This window comes from Vulpes vulpes, chromosome 3 (genome assembly GCF_048418805.1).
Source record: "Vulpes vulpes isolate BD-2025 chromosome 3, VulVul3, whole genome shotgun sequence".
NCBI lineage: Eukaryota > Metazoa > Chordata > Mammalia > Carnivora > Canidae > Vulpes > Vulpes vulpes.
The window spans coordinates 125,665,088-125,684,124 of record NC_132782.1 but is presented as its reverse complement, the minus strand read 5'-3'; the positions used below and the strand labels follow the sequence as shown (position 1 = coordinate 125,684,124).

Sequence of the window (19,037 nt, the reverse complement as noted above, 5' to 3'; positions counted from 1 at the left end):
CCAGTCCTGCAAATTCTCCCCATTTTAGCTCCCACCAAGGTAGATTATTGAGGTCAAAATGTGGCATTTATAACTTTTACCTCCAGTGATTCATATTATATTTATTTGCACATCTTAACAACCACTCTGATCTTACTCTCTTTCTTCACTCATAAAACATGAACCATGATGAATATGGAGACAAATCTTGGGGGAGTCATTCACCAATTCCAATATCTCTCATCTTCCCACTTCAATATTAATGTTCTAATAAGAACTAGTAAGGTGCTAGACCAGCATGAAGATATATAGTCCTTGTCCATATGGTTTATACCTTTTTGTCTACAGACAGAAAACAAATGTACAAAAATTTGGAGTAGATCTTTATGCTGATATCCGTGCAAAGACCAAACAAATGAATACTCTTTAGGAAGCCAAGCATTGAATATTTGTGCATAGCCAGATAAATGAATGCATTCCTCTTTAACTTTGAAAATCTAAGGTGCTTGCTAGAAGAGAACTGGAGATGTACCTAGCTCTTCAAGATTATTACCAATTGGATTCTGCACATCTGTGGCTAGCAATAGAGGGAGACGGAGGCTTTTCCACTAACATCTAAGGATTTGGCCCTCATTAGTTTATAGAACAGCATGGTTTTGGCAAAGATGGCTGAGCATTTCCAAGGACTAAAGAAGATACAGAATGTTAAGTGTTGGGTTTCCATGTGTTTCCAGTAGCTCAGAGGTAAATCAAGGGAATTTCCTGAACTTTTCTCATTCCATGGTGCAAAAACAGAAAAAATAACATTACTTTCAATGCATAGCTGAGATAGTGAGGTGAAGGATTCAGAAGACTTTACACAAGACAAACTAAGGAAGCATCTCCAAAAGAATAGGGTCCTTCTTTTGATAACAGCAATGACAAAATCAATGACAAAGACAAAAAAAAAAAATGTTCATCATGCTAAACCTGAGCTGCAGATGTTTGAAGAGATTCATGAGTGTGAAAAGTTAGATAACTTTGTACTAATGAAGAACTTTAAATATTAACACATAGATTGGTAAAGGATCTAATGGGAATAGACATTGGAAAGTCATTTTTTTTAATAGTCCAGGTAATTGCTTTCAGAAGAAGTAAAGGCATCTGGCTCATTCTAATAATTATTGAAGTACGGAAGGCAATATCTTGACAGGTCTTTATTGAATTGGATCTAGAGAAGGAGCAAAGACACTAGTTTACTAACTCCCAAACAATTTGATACAGAAAACATCTCAGATACTTAATATGTGGAACTGTTTAACCCAAGAAATGTACTTAAATGTGTTCATATGAATTCAAAAATACAGATTCTTCAAAGGCAGACTAAAGAGAGCTAGGGACTTTGGGGATTGCACTTGGCCCTCTAATTATGGACATCACAATTATGGACAGGATGCCCTGCATCCTCATGTAATGATCTTCAGTGCTTGATGTTGGAGGGAGCTGCATTCTCAAGGAAACAGGAGGAAAAACAACTAGTATAGTAATGTGTATGTCTGTCTTTGAGGTTCCATTTGTAACAGGATGTTTATCACAGGGGCCAGAAACTTCTTTTTTTTTTTTTTAAAGATTTTATTTATTTATTCATGAGAGACACAGAATGAGAGAAAGACGCAGAGACACAGGCAGAGGGAGAAGCAGGCTCCATGCAGGGATCCAGATGCAGGACTTGATCCTGGGACTCCAGGATCACACCCTGAGCCAAAGGCAGACGCTAAACTACCGAGCCCCCCGGGCAAGTTCTGGGGCCAGAAACTTCTGATCTGGAAAAGTAGTATTTATCTTCAGTTACAACATCTGAGATATCTTTAAAATGTCTTCCTCTGTGACTGGATTACAGCTTATTGTATTCCTCTATATTTCCAGTATTATTTTAAGTTTTCACTTTCAAAACAGTGATCACAATCCAAGCACATATTTTATTGGAGCACATATTAACTCTAGTTATATTTCACTGAAGGTATAGAGGCATGAAATTGATGGACTAAGTAAAAGAGTTAAAATTTATAAGACATTGAGGCTGAGAAAGAATAGAAAAATATAATATGCTATCAAATGAACACTCTTATATTAAAGTAAAAATCTTAAATTATTGAGTTAGCAAGAGTTAATGAAACATGCTGATGATACTTACTGTGTGGCCATGGCAGTCAGCCTCTCTGAATCTCGGTTTGCTTATCTGTAAAATTGGGTTAGTGAATCTTTACAAAAACATTGAAAGGCTTCTATTTATAAATTGCTTTGGAAATATCAAAGCATTGGGCAACTCTGCATTAGAAAATATATCATAATTAGGAGGAGAAAATGTCTAATCTAAGTGGGTGCTGAATTTTCTCCCCAGCTCTTAATTCCAATTTAAGAAACTCCAGATTATTTGCCATTGGATATGTTTCCACATCTGTGAATATTGGATTATTTGCCCTATGTTTGAATCATTAAAACCCCACATTCCTTGGTTAAATGTAAGTCAATGGATCCATAACATGGGGGGAAAGTTTCAAAATATTCAGTTCCCTAAGAATAGCTTTAAACAAGTATTAAAGATAAAGACATAGGAGTGTGTCATGGAAGTGGTGCTTAAGCCCAAGGACTGAGAACTCAACAGATATTTTCGTTCTGTAGGTTCATAATTATGGGAACTTGGTGGAGTCATTTCAATTCCTTAATTTCTATAGTTTCTCCTTCTAAAAAGAGGAAAAGGCTGCCTACTTCACCAAGATGTAACACAGAGCCTAGGCCATTCATGACAATAAATGATCAGCACAGTTGTTATGACTCCTCTGGCATAATTAATCTTGCTACTGCTGGGTCAGCAGAACTTTCATTGATCCATTTGGAAACATGCCTGCATAAAATCGTGCTGAATTGTCTATGTAAGTTCATGTTATTTGAAGACACCTGAAAGTCGTTACTTGTGCTATGATAAATGAGGACTGTCCTAAACAAAATCACAAATCCTGCTAACACTGAGAAACAGAATTTCTTTAGAGGTGTTTTGGAAAATGTGGGACAAACTATGCTCATGACAGCTGCAGGTCCTTTGTCAATGAAACAGATTGTGAATGGTAATTAGCACTTGTTTGGTTGTCTTTCAGTGTACTGGGTAATGATTGAAACAAAGATACAGCGAAACTAGACACTCAGAATGGTTCCTTATGCTCATATATGGACCATAATCAACTATTGGTTGAATCAGATAATTTTCAGAATGCTATTTTAGTGAGGGCATAAAGATGTTTGGCTTAATGAATTTTTCTGCTGTAAATTTCATCATACTTGAAAGGATTATCAAATTTCTGAACTTTTTTCACCCTGTGGGCTTACAACAATAAGCAAGAAGAATAATTTTTTGGTCAAGGAAAGAAAATAATGTCTTAATTACTGCATTGGAAGATAGTAGCAGAAAGCATTAACTCTAAAATTTAAGTATTTATATGTTGTAACACTTTGAAAGAAAGATGGGGGAAGTTTTTTGAAGAGAATCATCCCTGTGCTTGTATCATTAACTTCTGATTATCGCTTTTTGTTATTGAATCAGGTATTGATTAATCATATTTTATTATATCAATCTTATTATTGCAAGCAACGCTTCAGATGTAATCATGTCTTCCATTTAATGTAATGGGTAAGAATAAAACATTTTAGTTTGTTTTCCACTCACTGATGACTTGCTTTAATATTCTTCTGGCTCATATGGATCTCTAATAAAAATAGAAGAACATGAATAGTAAAATCTTAATTAACTTCATAAAAGTCTCATAAAATAGGGTATCTTGGGGAACTACTGCTTTTATTAATAGAAACCCTTCATATTTTTTAGAGGAACTCTTTTTTTTTTCCAGGTTTACCGAGAAGTAATTGAAGTATATCGCTGTATTAGAGTGAGGCATACAGCATTATGGTTTGATTTACATGTACTGTGAATTGACCCCCAATAGACTGAGCTAACATCCATATTCTCATATACAATAAAAACAAAAGAAAGAAAAAAATGTTCTCCTTTTGATGAGAGCTCTTAGGATTTACTCTCTTAACTTTCCTGTGTATCATACAACAGTGTTATCTGTTGTACATCACATCCCCAACACTTATTTATCTTCTACCTGATAGTTTGTGCCTTCTGACCACCCTCCTCCAACCCCTTCCCCCTTTACCCCCAACTTCTGGTAACCATAATCTGATTTCTTCCACTATGAGCTTATTTTTTTGTGTTTTTATTTGCTTGTTTTTGGATTCCACATGTAAATGAGGTCATGCAGTATTTGTCTTTCTTTGATTTACTTTCTAATGTTTTCCAAGTTCCAGCCATGTTGTGGCAAATAGTAGAATCTCTTTGTGTTTTTTATGTCTGAATAATATTCTGTTGTATATACCTATATACACCACAAAATGTCATCCATTCATTCATCAGTGAACACTTAGGTTGTTTTCATGACTTGGCTATTATAAATAATGCTTCTATGAACATGGGGGTGTGGATATCTTTTCAAGGTAGGTTTTTCTTTTTTTTTTAAGATTTTATTTATTTATTCATGAGAGACACAGAAAGAGAGAGAGAGAGAGAGGCAGAGACACAGGCAGAGGGAGAAGCAGACTCCCTGCAGGGAGCCAGGCGGGGGACTCGATTCTGATCCTGAGTCTCCAGGATCATGCCCTGGGCCAAAGGCAGGCACTAAACCCCTGAGCCACCCAGGGATCCCCTCAAGGTAGGTTTTTCATTTCCTTTGGATATATTCTCAGAAGTGGATTGCTGGATCATATGGTTGCTATTATTTATTTTAAATGTTGCTATTTTCCATGGTGGCTGCACCAATTTATAAGCCCACCAACACCACACAAGGATTTCTTTTCTCTGCATCCATACCAGCATCTGTTATCTCTTGTCTTTTTGATGGTGGCCGTTGTAACAGGCATGAGGTGATATCTCATTGTGGTTATTTTTTTTAAATTTTTTTTCATTGTGGTTTTAATTTGCATTTCTCTAATGACTTATGATGTTGAACATTTTTGCATGCACCTGTTGGCCTTTTGTGTATCTCTTTTGGAGAGATGTCCATTTAGGTCCTTTGCCCATTTTTAATCGAGTTATTTGGTTTTTTGCTATTTAGTTGTATGAATTCTTTATATATTTTGAAAATTTACCCCTTATCAGATATATGGTTTACAAATATTTTTTCCCATTCCATAGGTTGTCTTTTCACTTTGTTGATGGTCTCTTTTGCTGTGTGGAAGCTTTTTAGTTTGGTGTAGCCCCATTGGTTTATTTTTGATTTTGTTTTTATGCTTGAAGTATCATGTTTAAAAAATTGCTGAGGTACATACGAAGGAAATTTTTCCTATGTTTTCTACTAAGGGTTTCATGGTTTCAGGTCTTACACTTAAGTCTTTAACTGACTTTGAGTTCATTTTTGTGATGGGTAAGATATGAGTTCAGTTTCATTCTTTTACATGTGAATGTTCAATTCTCCCAGTACCATTTATTGAAGATACATTTTTTTCTTCATTGGTCTGTTTGTTTTTATGCCAGTACCATACTGTTTTGATAACTATACCTTCATAGTATATATACCTTTATTTGATTGTTCACAATTTAATTATAATGTGTCTCAATATTTCCCTCTTTGGGTTCAAATTATTTGGGGTTCTTTGGGCATCATGGATCTGAATGTGCATTTCTCTCCCCAGGTTTAGTAAGTTTTCAGCTGTTATTTTTTTAAATCACTCTGTCCCTTTCTCTTTCTTTTATCCTTCTGAAATTCTCATGATGTGAATGTTCTCTTTTCATTGTGTCCTATAATTCCCATAGGATTTCTTCATTCTTTTTCTCTCTTTTTATTTTTTATTTTTTGGTAATTTTCAATATCCTGTTCTCTAGGTTGTAATTCTTTCTTCTACATGGTTGAATCTACTTTTGAAATTCTACAGAATTTTTTTTAAAATTTTTTATTTATTTATGATAGAGAGAGAGTGAGAGAGAGAGAGGCAGAGACACAGGCAGAGGGAGAAGCAGGCTCCATGCACCGGGAACCCGATGTGGGATTCGATCCCGGGTCTCCAGGATCGCGCCCTGGGCCAAAGGCAGGCGCCAAACCACTGCGCCACCCAGGGATCCCTCTACAGAATTTTTTTAATGCAGATGTTTATTTTTCAGCTCTCACATTTGTTTGACTTTTTTTTTTTTTTTTTAAGATTCCTCTTCCCCTGTTAAACCTCTGGTTTTCTTCATGCATCATTTTCCTGATTTTGTTTAATTGTCTGTGTTTTCTTATCATTCACTAGACCTTCTTAAAGAATTACTCTGAATTCTTTGATAGTTTACAGATCTCTGTTACTTGGGTCAGTTATTGGAGCTTTATTAATTTGGTGTCCTATTTACCTGATTTTTTTTTCTTAAATTTTATTTATTTATCCATGAGAGAAACAGAAAGAGAGAGGCAGAGATATAGGCAGAAGAAGAAGCAGGCTTCTTGTGGGGAGCCCGATGCAGGACTCGATCCCAGGACCCTGGGATCACAACCTGAGCCAAAGGGAGACGCTCAACTACTGAGCCACCCAGATGCCCCTGTTTACCTGATCTTTTGTGATCCTTGATTTCTGATGTTGGTATCTGCACATTTGAGTAATTGAGCTCCTCTTCCAGACTTTACAGGTCTGCTTTGACAGAGACAGTTCTTCATCAGTCAGCTCAGTTTGGGTTTCTAAGTGTCTCCTGGTAATGTCTTTGGGCAGGTGGTGCCTGCTATTATGGTCAGTTTTGGGGTGAGGCAAAATTTGAGTCTGAGGATGGAGGTGGGGGTGGGTATCGTGCCACTGACTGAGAATAGTTAGATAAGACTGCTAGCTTGGTTCTCTAACTAGGGTATGTTTAGGATGGCTCCACATTTTCCTGGATTCTTTGTTCAGGATTACTTGATGGCTGGCACTCGGTACTATTTTCAGTAGTAGATAGGGCTGTGAATTAGCTCCCCTGAACTGGCAGGTCAGCAGGACAGGACCCACGATCTGTAAAGCTCATTGTCTGGGGACATGAATCAGGTCAGAGTGTGCACTGAATTCCATAGGCAGATCAGGTTTTCCTCTGTGTAACAAGGAAGCCGGAGGCTGTCTCTCTGTTTAAGTGACACTGTATGTAGGCCTGTAGAATAGGCTATGCAGCTGCCTGTGTGCTCTGGTTGGGGTCCCTAGTTAGATGGGCTGACTGCTGTATTCAGCAATGAGTCGGGCTACAAATGAGATTTCCTGTCCAGGTGTAGCAGGAGAAGCAGCTATAAAGCCAGTGAAGCTCTTTGTTGTCTTAACTCAAGCTGACTGGCACCCCAAGTACCCTGACTAAACAGACCACTGACTTTGCTTTGTAGACTATCATCCCTGCTTGCTTGCCTTTTGGCTTGAGTGCCACTGGGCCACACTGTTTCCAGTAGTTGTCTCCAGCCCGTCTGGTCAGGTGGGGACAAAAGACACTTTGCACAGCGTCTCCACAGGTGGACTTCTGTTGTAGTTCCCTTGCCTGGGAGAGGGAGGAGCCACTCCAATCTGCTCTCAATTTCCCAAACAGGCTATCTGGTTGGGAAGGTCCAGGAGCTATCCTCAGCCTAGGCTATGAATTAATCCCCCTTCCTGTGCACAGCTTGGGAACACTCTCTCCTCAGTACTGGCTTTTCTTGAAATATGTTTTTGTCTTATTGAAACAAAAAAAGAATCATGTATCAAGTGGCTACTCTATGCTAGAAGCATATAGGTGTTTTACTCACGTATTTCTGATCCTCACAACCACCCCCAGTTTATTGATGAGGTATACAGCATCTGTTTTCATTTAACTATCTTCTAAAAGGTCATGTGTTGATGCTACCACTAAAACTACACCACTTAATTGAGGCTTTCAGTGTGTGTGGAAGCCAATGTGAATAAATCAGGTTTTTACTTATCAAGATACCCATTTGTAATTGTACAGCAGCATAAAATGCTCTAGAGTGACACAAAGTTTTCATTTTGATGTTTAGTGGACCTGGAAATGAGACTTGAGGAATATATGTCCATATATCCCTTTAACATTGATAATCCAGCTTAGCTACTGAGCCAGGAATGGAAGATTCAAGAAGTATGAGTGATTGGCACCTACATCAGTCTGCTTTCGCTATCTTTACAAAATATGGTACACTAGGTAGCTTAAGAAATAGAAATTTGTATTTTCACAATTCTGGAGGCTAGAAGTCTGAAATCAAGATGTCATCAGGGTTGGGTTTTAATGAGACCTCCCTTTCTGGTTTGTAGACAGTGCCTCCTCACTGTGGTCTTACCTGGTCTTTTCCCTATGCCTGCATGGAGAGAAAGAACTCTGGTGTCTGTTCCCCTCCTTATGGGTCCTGTATCAGATTAGGGACCCACCCTTATGAGCTCATTTAACCTTAGTTATCTCCCTATCCTGTCTCCAAATATAGTCACATCTCAAGCTAGAGCTTCAACATATGAATTTGGGGGAACAGAATTAAGTCCAGAATAGTATCCTGTTGCTGTCTGAATTCAATATATTAGGATGTTTATTAGGTTGAACCGTATGAACTTGCCCTTTCTTGCAGGTGCAAAATAGTTAGATTAATGGCAACTTCAAATGGATTAACCTCTACAAGGTCAATACAAATATACTTGATTGCTGGACTATTAAGATGATCATCCCATAAATTATAACATTAGGAAATAATAAGGTATTTACTCATTTTTAATGGTATCTATTTCTCCCAATCTGATAGATTTCCAGTTGAACTCTTTAAAGTTAAGTTTGAGACCAAGTGTATTTTTATTACCTCATTGTAAAAGTCAGAAAGCATGAGTTAAAATGGAATCAATGGCATATAACTTTAACGATTTACTTGGCCAGCACAACTTCACTAAAACTGAAGGACAGTCTTATTCAATTGTGCAGCCAGAAGTATAAAATGAATAAAATATGGGGAGTTTGGGCTAAGCACACACATATTTTTTATCTTTGGGTCAGAAATTTAATTGCTGCTTCTTGCTCATACAGATAAGGAAGTCGAATGCTACGCTCCAAGAATTGCAACAAATCAATTACTGACAAGTAATGGAGTCCAGCATCAAATGAGATAAGGATGCCTAGGAATCATTTTCATCAGAAGGCTTACCAGTGCTGTCTGAATCACCGAAGCATTCTATGTGCTTAAGTATTGCGTCCTCTTTCCAGCGGGCTATGACTGCATGATGAGCACCAAAGGAAATATGCACCTATCATATATTGTCATTAGATTACATGGACCTCCAGTTCTGCTAGTGTTGCTCAAAACGAGTTTCCCAAATTCCTGACCTCTGACACTCACCTCATAAGATAACCTTGTACTAGAAAAACTTGCAAACTAACCTTTTGCCCTTATTTGGAAATGTACTAAGAATTTGCACTCTGCAAAGATCTGACCTAGGCATAGTACAATGGATTGTCTCCCATATGTTCACCAAGAAAGATTGTAAAAAAGTCAGTATTACAAAGTTTCCACACCTGAAAATCAGGAGAATAAAAATTTCCAAAAATACATACTGTGCTACCTTGACTGAATGGAAGGTGGGAGGGCAAACAGACACAATTGATTATTTACTGTGTGCTAAACACTTTTCATGTTTTAATCTTATTTAATTACTTCTAGAATCTTATGAAATAAGTATCATTCACTTGCCCAGTTTGCCAAATCTGAATCTCAGAGAGACTTTCTCACTTGCGCATGACTAATAAGAGCAGGGCTGATGTTTGAATCTTGATCTGGCTGGTTCCCAGAAAATTACTATTGCATCATATGGACAATTTTTAATGTTGTACCAATTCTACAAATACCATTTATACTTAATACAAATATATTAAAATACATATTTGAATAGATAAACAAGCTGTGCCATATCCGTGTTAGAGAATACTACCCAACAATAAAAAGGAATAAAACTCCATAACTTGGATGAATCTCAAAGGCATTAAGCTGAGTGATAGAAGCCAGTCTCAAAAGTTTACATATTATTACACAATTCCATTTATATGTCGTTCTTGACAAAACACCTACGGAGTGGAGAACAGATCAATGGTTGCAGGGACTGGGAGTGGGGTGGGTGGTATGACTATAAAGGAATAACACAAAGGAGTTCTTTGGGGGTGATGGAACCGTTCTGCATCCCAATTGTGGCAATTATCTGAACTATTTATGTGCTGTAATCCATTGAACTATACACTAACACATCAATAAAAATCCAAAAAGGAAATATTTGAAGGGTGAAAAAAATTGGAGAAAAAACTCACTATACTAATAAGACTTCTGAGATTCTTATAGTTTTGTTCTTTTCTTTTGTTTAAAGATTTCATTTATTTATTCATGAGAGACACACAGAGAGGGAGAGACTTAGGCAGAGGGAGAATCAGGGTCCCCACAGGGAACCCAATGTGGAAGTTGATCCTGGGACTCCAGGGTCACGCCCTGAGCCAAAGGCAGAAACTCAACCACCGAGCCACCCAGGCGTCCCTGTAGTTTTGTTCTTATACATGTTTTGTGAGAGTTTGTAATCCCATCCAGAAAAGTATAAATTCTGACTTACCTGTATTTGAAAGATGGTAAAATATGATGCTTAGGAATAATCGAGACTGATGTCTCTTGGAGTCAGGATATATATTTTGTATCTTATGGAATAATGTGAACATTTCAGATAAGCATTCATTGTGTAAAGAGGAACATCCCATCCAATAGTGGGGTTGGGGAGAGGTAATGTAGATAAATCCTTCTGCCAAAGCTCCGTTCCACAATAACTGGTGGCAGAAATAGGCACCCTGTCCCAGTGATTAGAGGAAAGCATACTGATTCCCGTGGAGAGCTAGAGAACTATGAAAGAGATATCAGGAAAAACACAGCTGTGCCAATTAAGCCTGGAAAATGGAATTTGGGAGGAGGCTTGGGCTGGCGAAAGGAAAGAGTGCAAGAATTTGACGTCACATTAAGTAGCAGGTCCTCCTTTAACCACAACCACTGAACACACCCACCTGCTATACCAAAAACTAACAGCTTGGTCAGGATTGGCTTAGAAACTTTCATCCTTGAAGGTTAGGGAGACTGTGGAGGGAGGAACTGGCCCTTTAAGCAGTTCTTCTGTAGCTTCAAAAGGTTACCGTGCTTTCCCAAGACTTTGGGCATGTTATTAAATGAGTTAATGTATGTGAAAAGAGTACTATAAATTGTAGGGTACCACAGAAGCACTGTTATTATTAACCTTGAGGCCAGGAGACTGACTCAATGGAATATATTAAACTAGAGGATTAATCTGTAAGGTAACCAAAATACCAAATGTTCAGTCTCCAAACATATAAGCATGCATTTCAGGTAGACATAATCCATATGTGCCTGCACATTGTGCAAATATTCATACTGCACATTAATAAACATATATAAATGAGCTGAAAATTGTGAATTACTCAGTAAAACCACAGCAGCCCATCTTGATGAGATTATCCTTTCAGAAAAATCCATTAAAATGCAAATATGTTAAATAAATCAAATTTGGGGGGTCAGATTTTCCAGGAAAATACAATCTGTTAGCAATATTGCATCTCTACGGAATTTCCATCTGAATTGTACTAATGATGTGCAGACTGAGAGTGCAATGAAAGAAAAATTTCTAAGACTGTGGGCTTCAGCTTTAGCAGATGTTGTATATTCTGATAACTAAATCAAAATGAGATGGATAAAAACCATGGCACACACTTTACATATATTTTCCAGGAGAGAGATACTCTCTAATGAGCAATTCAGAGGGAAAATAAGGAAGTATACACTATTTTTAAAAAGCATAATTTATATATATCAAAATATTAAATATATTTACAACATCACGCTAATGTCTTTTATAGGCATACTGGGTAAAGGCTTGAGTTCTGTTTTAACAATGACTTTCCTAAGCAGAGCTCTGTTCTACCCAACTGATACCCAAGGGATAGTGAGGATGTCACATTTGATGCATCTGAAGCTCCCATCTTTCTCCAATGAAAACTAAAACTCAGACTGAGGTAGTAAGTAGCTGTTAGTTTTATCATTAGTACCTCGTTCAGCCCAATGTTTAGTCTTATCACTTTGAAGTCATTCAAGCAGGACTGTTCAAAGTCACTGTCTGAGGTAACCTAGTGCAGAGGAAGTCTACTGGACTCAAAACACTGTGGTTGTGTGTATGTGTGTGTGTGTGTGTGTGTGTGTCTTTTTTATACACTTTAGAGCACTTGTATCCCTGACCGTATTCTGTGACTCCATCCTCTACTCTGACCTAGTTTGCTACACACTGAGTCCCTAGAAGGCTTTTACAACTCTCACTGCCCAGGTCATACCCCATACAAATTAAATCAGAATGTTTGCCGATGGGAGCTGGGCAGTAGTAGTTTTTGTTGTTGTTGTTGTTGTTTAATAATCTTTAGGTAATTTCAATGTATAGAAAAAATTTGGGAACCACTACTTTATGGCCCATCTGACATAGAATGTGGTGCTTGATACATGGCAGGCACTGGATGTATATTTGTAGAATAAGTGAAAGAATCTCAGATCAAAAAGTCTTCTAGCTATTAGGGATCAGTTGCACCCTTCTTACAGTAATTTCCCCAACATTCCCTCAAACCACAAAGACACAATGACAGCTATTCAAATCAAAACAACATAGTGGGCTTTTTTTAAATTTTGAAACATTAAATTACAGATGATATGTGCAGTGATAAAAACCCATGCTAATAACAATGTGTTGTGAACATTCTCATACACTATTTGTAGTAGAGCCTCATTGGAAGCCTTTTAGCTTATATGTAACAAAAAATGGCTTCTAGACCCAGTAATTACATATTTTTAAATCTATCCTAGGAAAATAAATGGAACATAAGGATAGAAATAATGGTTTAACCACATTATTTAAAACATGATGAAATGGAAATATTTAAATTTCCAGCAACAAGGCATTTTTGAGTAAATTGAGAAATAGCAAATCAATAGTAAGTATATCACACAACAAATAAAAATATTACCAAATTATTTTTAAGAACATTGAACATATTTTTATTAGAATTAGACTCTTTTTTTATGCCCCACTTTTTCTCTAACTCTAAATCTTTAGAAAAACCTCAATTAATAATGGAAAGACAAAACAAAACAAAATATTGCTGAGAAGACTATAATCAAGGTCCAAATTAACACATCAAGCCAAGATGATGATGCCTAAAATGAATGATTTGTGTCTCATAAAAATTTGCCTATGCAATGCCCATTCCTGTTTAGCTCTGTTACAACTACACAAATATCATCAGAGTTTAGCACAACTGAACTCACACTGTGGTCCAGAGTAGTTAGCAATCATTTTACAGAGGAAGTGGAACCTCATTGGAATCTTGAATATGTTTGGATTTTAATAAGAGGTAGAATTTTGGCAGAAGTTTCAAAATCTCAAAGGCAATTTCTTTCACTTAATGGCATTTGAGTGAGGCTGGGGTGTTTGGGAAGATTGACTTAGCTAGAGGAGAAAGTCTGTTTTGGGGAGAAGAGGGAAAGTATTTTGGACAAGGAGACTGAACCCAGATGGTAGCAAGCTTCAGCAAAAAAACAGATCTAAAAATCTAAGCTTTATCTTAAAAATAATGAGGCATCATCCACACCATTTGATTAGGAAGCAGATAAGGTTCAAGCAGCTCATAGTGAGGATTATTTGGACATTGGTTTGTATGAAAATTCACAAGGTGGAGGAATGGGAGACACACAAATAATCAATTGAGAAGCAAAGGTAATGATCCAAAATGCAGGAGTGGTCTTTTCAAACCCCAGTGCTAATCCCTATTGTTTAAACACTTCAGTGACTTTGATCTCAAAACACTCCTTAACATAATGTATAAGGCCCTACATGGCACAGCCCCTTAACTACCTTTCCAGCTCCTCTATTCTGTACCACATTACCCCTCTTGCGACCTCTACTCCTCCTGCTACCTCCAGTCAGAAGGCATTTGTGCATATAGAATGCTGCCTGAGATGTTCCTCTCTGCCTTCTTTGCCTAATTAACTCCTGCTTTTACTTCATATTTCAATGTGAGTATCATCTCCTAGAGACGTTATTTCTCATCTCCCATACCTCCTGTTATAGGCTCACAGAGCACCAAGTGCCCTCCAAGTATTGCAATTGTCCATATTGAAGTTACATATTGACTTAAGTTAGAATTTGATAACCCCTTGTCCACTCTTCTCAACATAAGGGCTGAATCAATGTTTCATCTGTCTTTAATATCCCCACTGCCTAAAAAATGTCGTGGCACCTGGTATGTACTTCATAAGTAGCTGTTGAAGGCATACATGATAAATAAGGAGTAGAATATAGTGGTAGAGGTACAAGTTGAAGAGAAAGGATGAGTACCATAGACATTCTAAAAGAAGAAACAAAGGCGAGTGATGAGTGAAAGGTGATGCCAAAGATTCTTGTTTGGATGACTGGGAGTAGAAGTGCCATTGACCACAGCAGAGGAGGACATGAGGTGGAAGGGAACAGGTTGATTTAACATTGAAAAGGTTAGAAATACATCAGACTCAGAGACACAGATTTGGGAATTATCTACATGAAGATGATGATTAAGAATGAAGACTATCCCACACTGTTTGTGTATATATAGCTTCCTATGCTGAGAGTAACACTCGTGATGTATCTTACTCATTTCTCCCCAAGCAGGAGCAGTGATTTATCTGACTTCGACTGACGGTGACATTCACTGGTTCACAGTTTTCCACTGGGTAAATCTTATCTATTTAAAGGCTAACGATCTGGAGACTCAGCTCCCTCTTTGTGTGTATGTGTGTGTGTGTGGCGGGGGGGACAGCAATTCTGGGTAAGTCTGCTCTTTGAGTCTACTTTGTCTCCTTAAATAGATTCTTTCAATCTCTGAATTTGGTATAAGTGGAGAGAGAATATTAGCATCCTATATTGGTCATGGATCTATAGAAATAGTTAATATCCATTTGCTGATCTCCTACTCTGGTTTTTATTGAACCATTTGGTTCAATATTATGCAGTAGAATCAAATGATGCTATATATTAACCCCCAAGAGCCCCAATATTCTAGAAATTTTTAGAAAGAAAATATGTAAGGCTGAAGTATAATAGAGCAGCCAGCGAAACAGAAAAGTCATCATCGAAAATGTTTTAAGATATTGAAGATTTCCCAGTGTCAAGGAGACCAAGGAGGGAAAGTTCACAAAAGATGTGCAAGGTGAGCACAGATTAAACCTGCCAAGCAGATGAGGGAAAATAGGGCAGTGTCTGAGCCACTGAATGTGGTGATGAGGCTCTTGGTCACCTGTACAATTTTGTTCTACATTGAATGGTCAAAGAGGAAGCCAGATTCCAGAAGGCAGTAGGGAAACAGAGGCAGCGGGTCCAGATTATTTGTTGTACTAGTTTGAGAATCAATACGTGAGGGGAAATAGAGTAGCGGCTGGAGGAGGTCGCACGGTAAAGCCTGTTTTATTCTGTTTTGCTTTGCAGGTAAAGGGAAGATCAGTGGACCCATTTGATGATTAAAAACCTATGGAAATATGAATGAGTGAAGAGGCCAGAGCAGAAACAACCTACTCACGGGGGTAGATTTTAAAAGAGACAAGAGAGTGAGAAGATGAGGTGGGCAATAGGGTCAAGCCTTTCGTGGAGCTATCTTCTTTCACTGAGATGGGAAGGTGAGGATAGGTACAGCAACCCACGGAAAAACAGGGATAAGAATCTGGTGAGGTCCTGATGAGGTCCTCTACCAAGAAGAAGTTGAGAGAAAAGAGCCAGTGAGAAAGTAGATCAATCAAAACACAACGTTCTCAAGAAGGCTGGTAACTCTCACTTTATCTGAAAACAAGCACTGTTTCCTCTTTAATTTAGCTCTGGTATCAAAGTCTTTCTTTTGGATTACTGAGTGAGTGAGAAGTGTTCTAAAATAGAACACACGAACGCAATTGAAAAGCAGAGTTTTAGAAGTATATGTGAGTGAAAGGACCTTGGCATCCCTATTTGGAAAGCCAAACTCTTATTAGAACAAAGCTTAATCTTGAACTTTAGTGGCAGACCTTATGGTTCCAGGAACTGTGGCTTCCACTCCCTTGACTCTTTCAGTTCACCCTAACACCCCCTCTTCCCCTTCCCTTTGGGAAAAAAAAAACAGCAAGGACACAAAACACTTTTATTTTTTTCTCCTTTAGCAGTTAGCCTATCTTATGAATATGAGTCCTTTTTAATGAATCCTATACCAGTGTAACTAAAGTTGTGCCAAACCCACTGATTGATCTGGTGCCATGTTTTGGGGCTGAGCTAAGTCATGGGACATGTCCAATCAGCATAGCATGGGAAAAAATGCAAAACAGAAAATTAATCCCACAAAGTTTTTCACATGGTCTAGCACTTGTCAGTGAAAATCAGTAATGTGTTATACTTGTGAGAAAGATGTGAGAAAGATGAAAACATTTCAAAATGTATAGTAAAAGAATTTTGTACTAAAAACAAAAGGCCAAAGCAATGTAGTAGGTGTCAGGATTGGTTATGCATTAAGCTATTCTGTTTTAATAATGGTTTTCTCCCAAGGAACTTGAAGCAGAGAAAAATAAAGCTTTTTAATTAACAGTTTTCATTTGTTCCCATTTAAAACATAGGCAAGTGGGGGACCAAAAGAAATAAATAATTCAATGACTTCCTTTGAATCAGCAAGTTAGTATCAATTGAAAATGAACTTCTTAACATAAAACTATAAATAAAGTGTGTCCTAGAGGGGTGCTGGCTACTTTCAGGATATTGTTAAAGCTCCAATTTCCTGGGATATATTCCTACATTATGAAACATTTCAAACGTTCAAAAAAGTACAAAAATAATATCTTAAAAAACCTGTGGACCCACTATCACTCTGCTTAAGAAATTCTTTTTTTTTTAAAGATTTTATTTATTTATTCATAAGAAACACAGAGAAAGAGAGAGAAGCAGAGACACAGGCAGAGGGAGAAGCAGGCTCCATGCAGGGAGCCTGACGTGGGACTTGATCCTGGGTCTCCAGGTCACGCCCTGGCTGAAGGCGGCGCTAAACCGCTGAGCCACACGGGCTGCCCGGCTTAACAAATTCTTATGGATGTTTTACAAACATATACCATTAAAGAGATTAGTATAATAAAATCTTCTGTCTATTGCTCACCTTCAGTAATTATCACCTCAATCTTGTTTTATCTCTAATTCTCCATTCCTCTAGATTATTTGGAAGCAAATTCTCAACATGTCATTTCATCCATAAATAATTCAGTCTATATCTCCATATAATGATAAGTGCTTTTTAAAAACACAAACCAAAATTAGAATAATCACACTTAATAACTGTTTAATACCATCCAATATCTGTCCACTCAGTATTCAGATTTCCCCTATTGTGTCATTTTTTATAGTTTATTCAAATAAAAATGCAAATAAGATTTAAAGTTTGCAATTGGTTATGTCTCTTATTTCTATAATAATTTATGCATTTACTTTCCATTGGTTTTTTCTTTTGAATTTATTAGAGAAATTAGTCATTTAACCTATAGAGTCCCTATAGTCTAGATTTTGATAATTACATATCTATAGGGTCAGTTAACATCTTCTCATTCCCTGTATTTCTGTGTATAGGAAGGTAGATCTAGTTTTGGGTTTTTTTGGCAAGAATGTTTCATAGGTTTTGGTGTGTGCTTACATTAGGAAGTATATGACATCTGCTTTGTTTTGTTTTTCTCTGTTAGAGCTATTATTAACCACTGATGATTATTACCTCGATTTGTTCATTCTTTTAGGGATTGAAAAATATTAATTTTATCATTTCATCCTTATTCTTTAGCTCTAATACTTCTATAAAGAGAAACATCAGCTAATCAGCTATTTGATTTTTCAATAGTACAATTTGTGTAGGAAAAACAGGATAAATATTTGACTAGTTCTCTTTATTTACCATTTAAAAATCATGAATTGTCTTCTCAGCATATTCCAAAGGTGAACAATGAGAGTTTAATACATATTACCTACATAATATTAATATATATTAGTTATATTATTAATACAATACTACTTATTTTATTTTATTTTTACTTTTTTTATTTTAAAGAGAGAGAGAGACAATGTGAGTGGGGAGTAGGGGGAAAGGCAGAGGGAGAAAGAAAGAGAAGGCTCCATGTTTAGAGCAGATCCTGACTTAGGGCTCAATCTCCTGATCCTGAGATCATGAACTGAACTAAAATCAAGAGTTGGACACTTAACCAACTAAGCCACCCAAGCACCCTTACAAAATTATTTTAATTATTATTATTATTTACTTATTTAATTATTATGATTCAATTATTATTTAACTAATAATCTATATTATTAAGATTATATATGCACTGTTTATGCCATATTTAATATAATAATATAAAATAATAATGTTATATATTATGTAATTACATAATTATAAACTTATGAATTTAAAGGTATTTGATATCTCAATCCATTAGGTTGTTATTCTTATTTATACTCCAGCTATTTTATTTTTGACCAGCAGGATTGTCTTTACATTAGTTTCATGGATTCTTTTTTTTTTTTAAAGATTTTATATATTTATTCATGAGAGACACAGAGACAGAGAGAGAGGCAGAGACACAGGCAGAGGGAGAAGCAGGCTCCATGCAGGGAGCCCAACGTGGGACTCGATCCTGGGTCTCCAGGATCACACCTTGGGCTGAAGGTAGTGCTAAACCACTAAGCCACTGGGGCTGCCCTTGTTTCATGGATTCTTTTGATGTAACTTCTCAACTTCTCAGAAGTGAGAAGTTTTCTCACTTCTGGTATGATAAAATGTTCTAGGATAATTTCCAACATGTTTTGCCCTAGACCTGGAACCAGCTGTTTTTCTAAGGTACTTTGGTTTCTTGTAGGAAGAAATTATATTTAGAGACCAAAATCTGGTCAATAAAGTTTGCTTTATTACCACCTGGTTGGTCATTGTTTATAGG

General features: G+C 37.0%; 1 long non-coding RNA gene across 1 annotated transcript; it reads left to right on the top strand.

Annotated features, from left to right (window-relative positions):
* Window positions 1-1,166: 1,166 nt before the first annotated feature.
* LOC140598362 (uncharacterized) lies at window positions 1,167-9,560 on the top strand. The gene is made up of 2 exons (XR_012000745.1): window positions 1,167-4,724; window positions 9,041-9,560. It is a non-coding gene; the product is annotated as an uncharacterized lncRNA (long non-coding RNA).
* Window positions 9,561-19,037: the final 9,477 nt, after the last annotated feature.